Source organism: Pinus tabuliformis, chromosome 6, assembly GCF_031772625.1.
Source record: "Pinus tabuliformis cultivar Carrire ecotype Pingquan chromosome 6, CPIR1, whole genome shotgun sequence".
Lineage (NCBI taxonomy): Eukaryota > Viridiplantae > Streptophyta > Pinopsida > Pinales > Pinaceae > Pinus > Pinus tabuliformis.
This window is the reverse complement of record NC_142292.1, coordinates 1,544,719,938-1,544,735,262: the sequence shown is the minus strand read 5'-3', so window position 1 is coordinate 1,544,735,262 and position 15,325 is coordinate 1,544,719,938.

Here is a 15,325-nt window from a genome sequence, read left to right as displayed (position 1 = left end):
AAAACTTGCTTTCGACACTAGAAAAACTACTAATTCAGATCAAATACAATAGTAACAGAGTAATCGACTATCAAGAATGATCAGGTCCTCTTCTATGACTGAAAATGACACTTGCGACACTTTCAAATCAAGAAACAACAATACAATTACATTACTTATTTGTAAAGAAGAACTGAAAATTACTCAACAAATACACAAAAACATTTACACTTCTTTGCACAATGGAGGCGGAATATCAACAAGGGAAGGGGTTTTAAACATAGGTGTACTGACTACAGGCAGCAAAATTCTTGAATAGATCTGAAAAGAGTGAACACAGAAACCAAATTTTAGGAACAATGCCTAGTCTGATCAGCGCACCTGTAATACAGTGAATTTGAAATGCAACGCACCTTCTACACTTGGGAAGTGCACTAAATTTGAGATTCAAATAACAGACAATGCGATGGACCAGGGACAAGACTTTGCTTGGGTTCGAGGTCACAGTTTGCAGTTTAGTTCAGGGATTTTTCCCGAAAAAGTGGTAATCAATAAATCAATCACATGGGTAGATCTAAGGAGGCTACTAGAGCCACCATAAGGGCAATTAGAGAGTTTGTAAATCAGTTGTTTAATTCATAAACAAAACCCAGAGATTAACTGAAGCGGCATTTATCTACTTTGCATTTGCATAGCAAATGCAGTTCGAAGGCTACCTGGCTCAACTTCAGGCTCTGTTTGTAAGTTTATAAAGTAAACAAATGTAGATAAACAAACAACCTAGTCGCTCCCCAGCAGAGTTGCCATTTTGTTACAGGGAAAAGTGTCTATGCAGAACTGCTAATCCCACTAAGGCAGGTAGCTACCATAGAAACAAACAAAGTAAAACTACTTTCGTTTTCCTTTATGAAATATAGATGAGAGAAGAATAAAGGAGACCAACCTTTGTCTTGCGCTTGGTTCCTTGCTCGATTCCTCTCTCTTCTGATAGTCCTTTGCTACTTGATTTCTTATATACCCAGCTTCATAGAGTACCTGTAGAATCCAAGTAGCATAAAACTATATAAGAACATGGATCTATTATCATAAACGATCTAGGATCAGATGTAAATTGACCATACAAATGCACAAAACATAAATTACACAAGAGTATGGAGGAAAACTTGAATAGCTTTATTGATAATCAAGAAAGAACCAAGACCGTTACAACCAGTTGTTTTGACCCAGGATCATCCTCTCAGCAAGTAAGCCCTTCTTCACCTCATGCAAAGCTTAGATCACCCAACACTATGATGTTGCCTCAAGAAACCAACAATAATTCCTTACAAGATGCAAAATTCCAGCCTCTGGATATCTGGGACGAGGGATCCATATATAGATGTATGCAAGGGAGGTGAGTCAGCTTGTGATTTGATTAGTGTCTTCCCTCTGATAGTTCTTCCTTCCACTTGGAGATTGTTGATCTCTTACTCATCCCTGGTCAAATTCAGAAAGGCAAGTGTCACAAGAGAAGTTTCTGGAAGATTCCATGCTTCTCCACCTCCTGGATTGACACTGCCATTTATCTCTTCTCGCCCATAACACCCCATAGAAGGGATTTTTGAAATGCAACGCACCCACTGTGTGTATTTAGGTGATATGCAACACACTTTGCCTATGGAGCAGGTGAAATGATCTAGTTTTGACCAGTTCTGAGTAGTTTTTCATGGAGAACTTCTGGGAGAAGCTATAATCAGTTGACCTTATTCTTTTAGGGGTTGGAACAACACTTTTAGGGACTTAGGAGCCCTTGGTTTATGGACATTTTATGCTTGGGGTTGCAGTGCCCAAAAATGTCTATAACACTTCTTACTATAAAGGTGAGAGGAAAAAGGGTTGAGGATGAAGGTTACCAAAATTTATACTTGTACAATAGGTGGATACAACAAAAAGTGTTATAATGTGAATAATATTTATTTAAATAATTTATGGGTACAAACCATCAAGATGTAGGTGCTTCTATAGGAGTTTGTAACCACCCATATTGACCTTAACTATAATTTTATCTTCCACTAATTAATGGCGCCCTTGGAGACTGATGTTGACCTATGGGAGACAAACATGAAAATAAAATTTATAAAAAGGATATAAAAACATCGTTAGTATTAGTAGGGAAAATAAATTATTAAAACTCCAAACATACTTGTAATAAGTGCACCCATAATGAAATCAAAAGATTCAATGCCTCATAGTTGAAATGCATTCGGAATTAGAATGGAATTATTATGAAAATGTTGGGTATATGTTATATTATTTTCATGATTAGACAGACATGTGATTTGTATGCATCATGAGAAATGGGATGTCACAGTGGGGTCTTAACCCCCCTAAAAAATATTTCAATGGTTTTTAATGTCCACTTTTGACGATTTTCAACACAGAATTTTCACTTTTGGTGGTTGTAAGACACAATTATTGTATTCCATGGTAATTTAATTCCAATTAAATAAATAAATATTATTAATGGATATCTGGTTAATGGATTCTACATAATCCATAAATTGTATTGCAACATTGTAAAGTAATATTATTTACTGAAAAATATTTCTAGTTTTCCGAATTTGGATTTTCTTGGTAAGATCTTTATTTTAAATGTTTGTGTGAGTCATTGCATTTTTTCTTTCTTATTTTTTTGGCTCTCCCTTTTCTTTTGAAGAGTGGCTTATCGACCACTCTACCCCTTTTTTTCACTTTTTATACACAATATCTTAATACACATTACATCTCCAATGTTTCTTTACTCTCCACCTTTGACAACAATGGCAGAGGGATGTAAGAGGCCACTGATATTAATTTTGATACCTGTTGGTAACACTTAATTGAAATGATACCAATTGAAGGCAGATATAGAAAGACTTAGGAAACATGCAAATTTTCCATCTCATAGTACATTATAATAGACTTTTCTCCCCTTAAGCCTTTTGCCTCTCCTTCCGATACAAGTATTTTTCTTTTGTATCGATTATCCTACTATAGGAATTGACATTGCAATTGATTGCCTAGATAAGCCTACTTTAGTTTATCATAGCCTACACCACTCTATACTACTCTAGCCTAGCATATCCTACTCCAAGCCTAGACTAGTGTATCCTATTCTACTCTAGAATAACTTATCTAATCGAACCTAACTTAACCTACCCTTCCCTACTCTTTGTAACTCTACTATATCCTAGCCTACTCTAGCCTAGTTTAGCTTAGCCTACTCTAGCCTAGCCTTGCCTACTTTAGCCTACTCTAGCCTAGCTTACCCTAGACTACTCTAGCCCAACCTACCCTAGCTTAGAATAGCCTAGCCTAGCCTACTCTATCTTGGCATGCTTTAGGTTAGCCTACTCTAGCATAGCTTAGCCTAGCTTAACCTACTCTACCCTAGCCTACTGTAGCCTAGCCTAGCCTAACTTACTCTAGTGTATATTAGCCTAGCTTACTCTAGCCTAAATGACTATATCTTAGCCTTCTTTAGCTAATCATAGTCTAGCCTACTCTAATCTATCATGACATACCCTACTCTATATTAGACTACTCTAACCTAGCTTATTTGGGACTACTCTAACATAGACTAGCCTAGCTTACTCTACTCTAACATACTATAGCCTCACCTACTCCATCCTAGCCTAGCATAGCCCATCATAACCTACTCTACTTTAGCCTACCCTAGCCTGAGCTATCCTAGCCTATCCAACTCTATCCCAGTCTAGCCTTGCCTAGCCTAGTCTAGCATAACCTTGCCTAACATAGCCTAACTTGGCCTAGCCTAGCATAACCTACTCTAGCATATAGCCTAATCTAGCCTACCCTAGCCTACCGTAATTTAGCTTTGCATACTCTAGCCTAGCTTATGCTAGACTAACCTAGCCAAGCCTAGCCTGGCCTAACCTACTCTAGCCAAGCCTAGGCTAGCCTACTTTAGCCTAGCCTACTCTTTCCTAGCCTAATCTATCATAGGCTATTGTTTCCTATTCTACCCTAATCTACTCTAGCCTAGCCTAGCTCGTTCTAGTCTAGCTAAGCCTACTCTAGCCTAGGAAAGCCTACTCTAGCCAAACCTACTCTAGCTTAGCCTAGTGCAACCTACTATACCCTAGTCTAGCTTATGATAGCCTAACCTAGTCTAGCCTACTCTACCCTAGCCTAGATTACCATAACCTAGCCTAGCCTAACATTCGTAATCTAGCATAGCTAGTGTAGCCTACTCTAACCCAACCTACCCTACTCTATCCTAACCTAGACTAGCTTACTCTAGCATAACCTACTCTTGCCTAACCTATTCCATCCTAACCAAGCCTAACCTAACCTAGCTTAGCCTAACACGGTCTAGCCCAACTTACCATATCCTACTAATGTAGCTTAGACTAGCTTATAGTACCCTACTTTTCTACCCTACTCTAGGCTCATAGCTAGGCTAGGCTAGCCTAGCCTACACTATATTATACTAACCTACTCTAGGCTATCCTAGCCTACCTTAACCTAGTATATCCTAGCTTATACTAGCCTACTCTAGGCTACCCTAGCATACCCTAACCTAGTCCAATTAAGCCCACCATAGCCTAGCCTACTCCAGTCTAACCTACTATAGGATACCCTAACCTAGCCTTCCTTAGCCTTCTCTAGTCTAGTCTACCCACCCTACCCTACCATAGCTTAGCCAACTCTAGCCTACCCTAGCTTGGCCTATGCTAGCCTAGTTTAATCTAACCTCACATGGCATAGCCTACCTAGCATAGTCTAGCCTAACCTAACTTAATCTACTATAGCCTAGCCTAAGCTAGACAAGCCTACTTTAGCTTAGCCTAGCCTACCCCAACCCAACATACTCTACCCTAGCTTACCCTAGCCTAGCCTACTCTTGCGTAGCCTATTCTAGGTTAGCCTAACCTATTCCAGTCTACTAGTGTAGGCTACTAGCGTAGGCTACTAGCCTACCATAACCTACCATAGCCTACCATAGCCTACCCTAGCCTAGCCTACTCTAGCCTAGCATAGCCTACCTTAGCCTAATCTATCCTAGCCTAGCATGGCCTAGCCTACTCTAGCTTAGTTTACTCTAGCTTAGCCTACTCTAGCATACGTTAGCCTAACTGTTTGTCCTCTAGCCTAGCTTAGTCTAACCTAGCCTTCTCTACACTCGCCTAGCCTAGACTAGCCTACTCTAGCCTAGCCTAGCCTAGCCTAGCCTACTCTAGCCTAGCCTACTTTAGCCTAGCCTAGCCTACCCTCGCCCACTCTAGCCTAACCTACTCTAGACCAGCCTAACCTTGCCTAGCCTAGCCTACTCTAGTCTAGGCACAATGAACAATGCTCTAAATTTTGAGAAGATGAGAATTTCCAAAGCTATAAGTATTTTCAAATAACTATTAATAAGCTTTGTAACTTCACGCTCTCTCTTCTCAAATATAGATCTCATTGCCCTGATGATGGACTCACTAAGCTAGTCCGAAATGTTGGTTTCAAAACTGTTAACAGGTTTTTCCACAAAATTCAAAAAAGATTCTATCAACCTGTATGGACTCCCTCTTTAACACCATTAAGTCCCACCATGGAAGGGACACAATGAACAATGCTCTAAATTTTGAGAAGATGAGAATTTCCAGAGCTAGAAGTATTTTCAAATAACTATTAATAAGCTATGTAACTTCACGCTCTCTCTTCTCAAATACAGATCTCATTTCCCTGATGATGGACTCACTAAGCTAGTCTGAAACGTTGGTTTCAAAACTGTTCACAGGTTTTTCCATTAAATTCAAAAAACATTCTATCAACCTGTATGGATTCCCTCTTTAGCACCATTAACCCACCATGGAAGGGACACAATTAACAATGCTCTAAATTTTGAGAAGATGAGAATTTCCAGAGCTAGAAGTATTTTCAAATAACTATTAATAAGCTCTGTAACTTCACGCTCTCTCTTCTCAAATACAGATCTCATTGCCCAGATGATGGACTCACTAAGCTAGTCCGAAACGTTGGTTTCAAAACTGTTCACAGGTTTTTCCACAAAATTCAAAAAAGATTCTATCAGCCTGTATGGACTCCCTCTTTAACACCATTAAGTCCCACCATGGAAGGGACACAATGAACAATGTTCTAAATTTTGAGAAGATGAGAATTTCTAGAGCTAGAAGTATTTTCAAATAACTATTAATAAGCTCTATAACTTCACGCTCTCTCTTCTCAAATACAGATCTCATTGCCCTGATGATGGACTCACTAAGCTAGTCCGAAACATTGGTTTCAAAACTATTCACAGGTTTTTCCACGAAATTCAAAAAAGATTCTATCAACCTGTATGGACTCCCTCTTTAACACCATTAAGTCCCACCATGAAAGGGACACAATGAACAATGCTCTAAATTTTGAGAAGATGAGAATTTCCAGAGCTAGAAGTATTTTCAAATAACTATTAATAAGCTTTGTAACTTCACTCTCTCTCTTCTCAAATACAGATCTCATTGCCCTGATGATGGACTCACTAAGCTAGTCTGAAACGTTGGTTTCAAAACTGTTCACAGGCTTTTCCACAAAATTCAAAAAAGCTACTCTAGCCTAACCTACTCTAGCCTAGTCTATCCTACTCTAGCCTAGCCTAACCTACTCTAGTATTGCCTACTCTGGCCTAGCCTAGCCTATAATAAAGTTTCCTAACCTACTCTAGTATTGCCTACTATGGCCTAGCCTAGCCTATAATAAAGTTTCCTACTCTAGCCTACTGTACTATTTCTTAGCCTAACACAACCTACTCTTTCCTATCCTTGCTTAGCCCACTCTAGTGTAGCATACACTTTTCTAGCCTATCCTAGCCTAGCCTAGCCTCCTCTAGCATGGCCCAGCCCATGCTACCCTATCCCTCCTCTAGCGTTGCCTAGCCTATGCTACCCTAGCCTACCCTACTCTAGCCTACTCTAGCCTAACCTAACATACTATAGCCTTGCATATCCTAGCCTAGTCTAGCATGGCCTAGCTTATGCTACCCTAGCTTAATATATTTCTAGCCTAACACTAGACTACCATATTCTAAACTAACATAGCCTACCATATCTTATTGTATCCTAGACCTACCCTATCCAAACCCACTCTAAACTAGCTTATTGTATCTTAGCTTAACCTAGCTTTTCCTATTCCTGACTATCCTATCTTAGCCTACTCTAGCCTTAGCTAGCCTAGACCTAGCCTACTCTAGGCTAGCTTAGCCTAGCCTAGAATACTCTAGCCTACGCTAAACCACTCTAATTTTAAGTTAGCTTAACTTAAACTAGTATACTCTAACCCATTTAAATGTATAAAAATTTATATATACATAATGTAGTTAAGACATTTAATACAACACATATTTAAAATCAATTTTAAAAACATTTACGTTATAATTTATTTTTATAATATAGATTTAAATATAAAAACAATATTACTTTATATTATATAAAATCTAAAACATATTTTATGATATATAATATTATTTTTTGTATTATTAGTCCCTGCCGGGGACTATAAGCGATCGATAGATCGCTGACTTTGGGTTGACCGCGGCGATATTTGGAAATATTTCATGGTTTTCCTAAGTCGGATTAAGGTTTGCGGGGGGGCAGTGGTTGGGGGTCTTATTACGCGCTTCGCATGGTTCGAGGCGAATGGCACGTGGCGCGCGTGAGGGGCACGTGGTTGCATGCGGTCTGGTGGTGTGATCGGCGGCCAGGTGTCCGTCCTCGAGATGCTGGAACGTCGGCTTTGTGTTTTACTGTCTTCGCGGCATTTGGGTTGGTATTGTTGTGTGCGATGTTTGGTCTGCGGTGGAGGTGCTGCCTGCCCGGGTATTGTTGCTTGCAGTCTGTGCGATTTTTCGTCTCTGGTCGAGTTCCTGCCTGCTCGGTGTGGGTTTGGTGAGTTCGGCTACTGTGTGGCCTGCATGCAAAAGTCGATGGCATTCTGGTTGAATACTCAGGGTTTGTCTTCTTGTTAGATACTGAGGGTTTCTCTTACGTGCATGCAAGAGTCCGTGGTTAGTTCAAGGTTATGAGTTAATGGCATTGTGGTTGAATACTGAGGGTTTGTCTTGGCTATCGTGGGCATGCGGTATGGTGGTCTGATCAGCGGCCAGCTGTTCTTGCTCGACATGCTGGAAAGTTCGGCTTAGGTTTTACTGTCTTCGCGGCGTTTGGGTTGGTATTATTACTTCCTTGTTTAGCTCTGCAGTCTGTGCGATTTTTCGTCTGCGGTGAAGTTCCTGCCTGCTCGGGTATTGTTAGTTGCTTGTTTAGCTCTACAGTCTATGCGATTTGTCGTCTGCGGTGGGGTTCCTGTCTGCTCGGTGTGACTTTGGTAAGTTCGGCTACTGTATGTTATTCTGGTTAAATATTCAAGGTTTCTGTTACCTGCATGCAAGAGTTCATTGCTATTTGGGTTTTACGCTGTTCGCGGCCTTTGGGTTATTATGATTACTTGGTTGTTTAGCTGTGCGGTCTGTGCAATTTTTCCTTTCTATTTGTTCTATTGTCTGCGGTGAAAACACAATGCAGTTCCTGGCTGTTGTGTTAGCTGCATGCAAGAGTCCATGGCTGTTTGAGCATTATAAGTTAATGGAATTGTGGTTGAATACTGAGGTTTTGTCTTAGCTGCATGTGTTTTATGCAAATTTGGGTAAATGTCTGCGTGAAGCTATGATTGTTAGTTGTATTGTTTAGAGGTTAAGGTCGGCTACTGCATTATAAGTTAATGGAATTTGGATTATTATTGTGAATACTCAGGGTTTTTCTTCTGGTTGAATACTGGGGTTTTGTCTTACGTGCATGCAAGTGTCCATGGTTATTTGAGCATTTTAAGTTAACGGCATTCTAGTTCAATACTGAGGGTTTTTCCATGGGTTGATGGACGTGATTTTTGGAAACATTTGGCATATTTCCTAAGTCGAACTAAGGTTTACGGGGCGGAAAGGGTTGGGGGTCTTATTACGCGCTTCGCATGGTTCGAGGCGAATGGCACGTGGCGCGCGAGGGGCACGTGGTTGCATGCGGTCTGGTGGTCTGATCGGCGGCCAGGTGTCCGTCCTCGAGATTCTGGAATGTTCGGCTTGTGTTTTACTATCTTCGCGGCATTCGGGTTGGTATTGTTACTTGCTTCTTTAGCTCTGCAGTCTGTGTGATGTTTGGTCTGCGGTAGAGTTCCTGCGGTAAATGTTTGCGTGAAGCTATGATTGTTAGTTGTATTGTTTAGAGGTTAAGTTCGGCTACTGCATTATAAGTTAATGGCATTTGGATTATTATTGTGAATACTGAAGGTTTGTCTTCTGGTTGAATATTGCAGTTTTGTCTTACGTGCATGCAAGTGTCCATGGTTATTTGAGCATTATAACTTAATGGCATTCTGGTTGAATAGTGAGGGTTTGTCTTAGCTGTGGTCAGCATGCGCTATGGTGGTCTTGTCGGCGGCCAGCTGTTGCTCGTCGACATGCTGGAAAGTTTGGCTTGGGTTTTAGTGTCTTCGCGGCCTTTGGGTTTTACTGTCTTCGCGGCCTTTGGATTGGTATTGTTAGTTGCTTGTTTAGCTTTGCACTCTGTGCGATTTTTCGTCTGCGCTCGAGTTCCTGCGTGCTCGGGTATTGTTCGTTGGTTGTTTAGCTCTGCAGTCTGTGCGATTTTTCGTCTGCGCTGGGGTTCCTGCCTGCTGGGTGTGCCTTTCGTAAGTTCTGCTACTCTATGGCAATCTGGTTAAATACTGAGCATTTCTGTTACGTGCATGCAACAGTTCATGGTTATTTGGCTTTTACCCTGTTCGCGGCTTTGGGTTGTTATTGTTACTTGGTTCTTTAGCTCTGCGGTCTGTGCGATTTTTGTTTTGTATTTGTTGTATTGTCTGCGCTGTAAACACAATGCGGTTATTTGAGCATTATAAGTTAATGGCATTCTGGTTGAATACTGAGGGCTTGTCTTAGCTACATGGGTTTTATGGAAATTTCGGTAAATGTCTGCGTCAAGCTATGATTCTTAGTTGTATTGTTTACAGGTTAAGTTTGGCTACTGCATTATAAGTTAATGGCATTTGGATTATTATTGTTGCTTGGTTGTTTAGCTCTGCGGTCTCTGCGATTTTTCCTTTGTATTTGTTGTATTGTCTGCGGTCAAAACACAATGCGGTTCCTGGCTGTTCGGTTAACCCTGTCGCAAACGTTTGGTTGCGGTTGTGTTGTTCCAGATGCAGCTTCTATCGTTCGACTGTGTTCTGTCGCTTTGGTAAGTTCAGCTATTGCATTATAAGTTAATGGCATTCTGGTTAAATACTGAGGGTTTCTGTTACTTGGATGCAAGAGTGCATGGTTATTTCAGCATTATAAGTTAATGGCATTCTGGTTGAATACTGAGGGTTTGTCTTAGTTGCATCGGTTTTATGGAAATTTGGCTAAATGTCTGCGTGAAGCTTTGATTCTTGGTTGTATTGTTTAGACGTTAAGTTCAGCTACTGCATTATAAGTTAATGGCATTCTGGTTAAATACTGAGAGTTTCTGTTAGCTGCATGGAACAGTCCATGGTTATTTGAGCATTATAGGTTAATGGCATTCTGGTTAAATACTGAGAGTTTCTGTTACCTGCATGGAACAGTCCATGGTTATTTGAGCATTATAAGTTAATGGCATTCTGGTTGAATACTGAGGGTTTTGTGTGCAGACTTCGTTAACCAATTACGTCATTTGCACATTTTCTCATGGTAGTGGCATAGGCTGCGTTGTGCATGCATATGCTCTAGACAAGAAGGAATTCGAACGCTCGACTTCGTTGCAGGTACGATGTTATTCTACTAATTGCATTTTGTCAATTTTTGTATTGCTTGCTTTTTTCCAATTTGTTAGTGTTTTAATTTTTGCGTTGTGTAGGTTTATGGTCCAGTTACTCTAGGTTTATAGTCGAGTTACTCCGTCATCCTTGCTGGGGACTATATGCGATTGATAGATCGCTGACTTTGGGTTGACCGATGTGGTTGCTGGCTGCCGTGATACTGTGGGTTTCTGTTAGCTGCATAGGTTTTATGGAAAATTTTGTAAATGTGGGTTTCAGCCACGATGTCGCTTCATTATCATTTGAACCGAGTGGACCTGGGCGAAGCTATGGTTCTTGGTACAGATTGAGTCGCAGTGTTTTGTAGTTTGAACTGTTTTTGCACATGAACATCTAAATAAATTGGGGATTTTGAACTGTTTGAAATGTTAAAATATTGAAGATTGCAGTTTGTTTTGTAACTGCACGGTTTTGCTATCTTAGGCGTGTATTCAACGTTTTTCGCTCGTATAATTTATGTATATGTTTACTTTGGTCCTTAATGTTTGTTCAGGTTTGTAATTCTGTTATGGATGTATGAATATTCGACTCTGATATTACTCCTAGAACGCAAAGTTGCTTTGTTAACAACTTTGTTAAGTTCATTTAGTTAATGTTAAGTTCATTTGGTTTGTTAACAAGTGCTGAATTCAAGGTTTGCTATATTGGTACTAGATGTTGTTCGTTTGTTGTTGCTTATATATTGGATGAAATGTTTCGTTTGCGAAAATTATAAGCTTTTCTGTCATGCTGAGGGTTTCTGTTACCTGCATGGGTTTTATGGAAATTCCCGTAAATGTCAGTTTCGAGCACCATGTGACTTCCTTGTGATTTGGGCCGAGATGGCCTAGGTGAAGCTGTGGTTCTTGGTACAGGCTCTGTTGTGCATGAATATGGTCTAGACGAGAAGCAATTTGAATAGTCGGCTTTGTTCCAGGTACGCCATTATTCGACTAATTGCTTTTTGTCAATTTTTGTATTAATTGCTTTTTGTGAATTTGTTAGGCTTTTAATTTTTGCATTGTGTAGGTTTATGGTTCAGTTACTCTAGATTTATAGTCGAATTACTCTGTGATTGTTTTAAAAAACATAGATATTTAAGCTGTATTCAGTCATTTAGATCTTTTCTGTCATTCAATTATATTGGAATTCAAATCTGAAATTGTCATTGTTTATTTTGTGTTTAGATTAATATTAATATTAATATTATCAATTGTTATAATCATAACAACAATATTATTTGAGATGATCCCAACAAGTAGAAGTTGAGTAATGCATGCAACTAGCTCTGTATAATGATGAATCAAGACATTTTGTCTATTTAAACCTTAGATTAAAATGTCATGTGAGCTAGTTATAACCAGATTGGTTCTGATATGATGTTCAACTACCTTATTCTGCTCAGACAGAAAAAAATATTTTATTATGAAAACAAAATTACATTTATTATATATGTTCCTGCATTTCACAGATATTCTTAAGCATACGAAGTGATAAAAGTATTGCTGGGAACATATCTTGTTTCATAAACAATTTCCAAAAATGTCAATATGACAGCCATATCATAGTCATTCTAACATATATCGAAGCTTTGAAGCGAGTTTTATATGATAACAGCCCTGTCATGGTCATTCTGACATACATCAGAGATTTGAAACCAGTTTTGTCTCATGAAGAATCAGGTCCTAGATATGTTCATAAACAGTGGCATAAAAAATTATACATAGATATTGGCATTTAAAAAACATTCCATTAGTTGTCCTTCCACTCTCTGTTGAATCAGCCAAGCTCATGCTACCAAGTGTAATCTTGCTTTTGACAGTCCATCAGTTTCCATGTTCCTGTCTTTGTGTAATCTTGCTTTTGACAGTCCATCAGTTTCCATGTTCCTGTCTTTGTAAACATGTTCAAACATAATCTGTCAAATACTCTGTTTAACGAAGTCGAATCTCCTGAAATATAGGTTGAAGTTTATAATTATCCAATCAATTTGTTGCATTCATCGAATTCACCACAATTTGTGAATCATCAAAGATCTGTAATTTTTGGGCATCTTCTTTCACATGCGACAATTGGCAATAGTCTTGGGACAATTTGCTTAGGCAGATTGTTGCTGTGTTTGCCAAACCTGCCCTTTGAATATATTACATGTTCATCATTTATATGGATCATACCTGCAGTGTCCCATAATGATGGATCTTGTTGAGAAGCATTATGGAATTATGCTTATGCACTGCTCGTATCTGGTTCTCAATGCCTTGTTTGGGTTCCTTGATCCTTGAATTCTGTTTAGATCCATATACTATAACCATATCCAAATGCCGTTAACTTATAATGCAGTAGCCGAAATTAACCTCTAAACAATACAACTAAGAATGATAGCTTCACGCAGACATTTACCACAGGAACTCTACCGCAGACCAAACATCGCATAGACTGCATAGCTAAATAAGCAAGTAACAATACCAACCCAAATGTTGCGAAGACAGTAAAACACAAGCTGAACATTCCAGCATCTCGAGGATGGACACCTGGCCGCCGATCAGACCACCAGACCGCATGCAACCACGTGCCCCTCACATGCGCCACGTGCCATTCGCCTCGAACCATGCAAAGCGCGTAATAAGACCCCCAACCCTTTCTGCCCCGTATACCTTAGTTCGACTTAAATGAAGACTTCAAAAATTTCAATTGCATCTCAAGTTGCATTAAGCATGAAGTAATGATATTGATAAAGGAAAATATCGTTATCCTTGAACATACCCATTTTGAAGACTGCTTTGTAGAAGCATTGTTTGCAAAAATAAAAGTTGGCACATTAGAAATTGCAATACTCAATATATATGCATTGCCACATGCAAACCTAAACAATATCCTCAACGTCATTGCAAAGTCCTTTTACCAGTTAGATCTAAACAATATCATAGTTATACTAGGGGACTTGAATATTGATATGGTGCATTGCAATCAAAAAACGAAGCACCTAGAAACCTACATGCAAAACTACAATCTTCATTTCCTAGTTGACAAAACTAATAGCATGTACAAATCATTGATTGACCATGTTTGGGCAAATCTAGGCAATATAAACTATAAAATTTTCGTATTGGATGCATATTGGTCTGACCATGATATAATATCTCTTGTCCTTGACCTATGATACACACATGAAACAGTTTACAAAATTCCAAATTTTGACATTTTTGCAATATCTCATTGCTTTTATCATATCTATTTTACTAAAGCATACTACAATATCTTTTTGTCGTAAACAAAGTGATAACTGCATACATACTATGCATTCTATTCTACATTTGCATATATGGCGTTCTGTATTGATCAATGCAACTTATGCCAAACACAACCTTTTCAATTAATGAACAGAACTATCCTATCATAAATTTGTAGATATGACCCCATCTATTTATGCATGCAGATTCTACTAGTAAAACCCTTTTCAATTGAACAGAACAACCAAGAAAAAAGAACAACAACATGCAACATAAACAAACACAGTATATTATTTTTGCCTTTCCTTTTCCATGTATCATGCATCTTGTCTTCTTGTTCAAGTTTTACTTTCATATGTTCTTTTGACTTGTACTAAATATGTCTTGCTATTCTATAACATAGCATAAAACTTGAAAAAGGAAATGAAACAATACAAGAAATAGAATGCATAAGCCAATTAGAAAGCGCAAACAAATCACTTGTTTTGCAAAGCTATGTCTATGAGAACTACACAAAAATGGTAATTTGTATTTAGAATATTAATGTCTACTGTATATGCATTCTATTTTTATTTTTACATATGTATGGTTCTATGGTTTTAATGTTCTTGTTCAGTTTCTTCTTCTAGTTTGCACTAGATATATGTTAGTATTCTATAACATAGCCTAAATCTCCAGAGACGAAACGAAACAATTGAAGAAATAGAATCCATAACGCAATTAGAAAGGGCAAGCCAACCACTTGTTTTGCAAAGGTATGTCTATGACAACTATACAAATATGCTGATTTCTATTTAGAATGATAATGTTCACCAAGGTATGTCTATAACAACTATACAAATATGCCAATTTGTATTTAGAATGTTAATGTTTAGTATATAGCCATTCTATCTTTACATATGTATGGTTCTATGGTTTTAATGTTCCTTGTTAACTCTTTACTTCTATATGCTCTTTGAAATTGAAATAAATATATGTTCCTATTCTATAACATAGCATAAATCCTGGAAAAGGAAAACAAACAACTGAAGAAATAGACCACATAACTCAATTAGGAAAGGCAACCCAACCGCTTGCTTTGAAAAGGTATGTATGGCAACTATACAAATATGCTATTTTCTATTTAAAATATTAATGTTTACTATATATATCTCCTCTTTTTACATATCTATATTTAAATGTATATATGTCAGATCACGCCACCAAACCCCCGTGAAGCTTCTCCACGCCAAAGTCTTTCCCAAAGAACGATCTCCCTTTTTCAACGAAACTGCAAATGT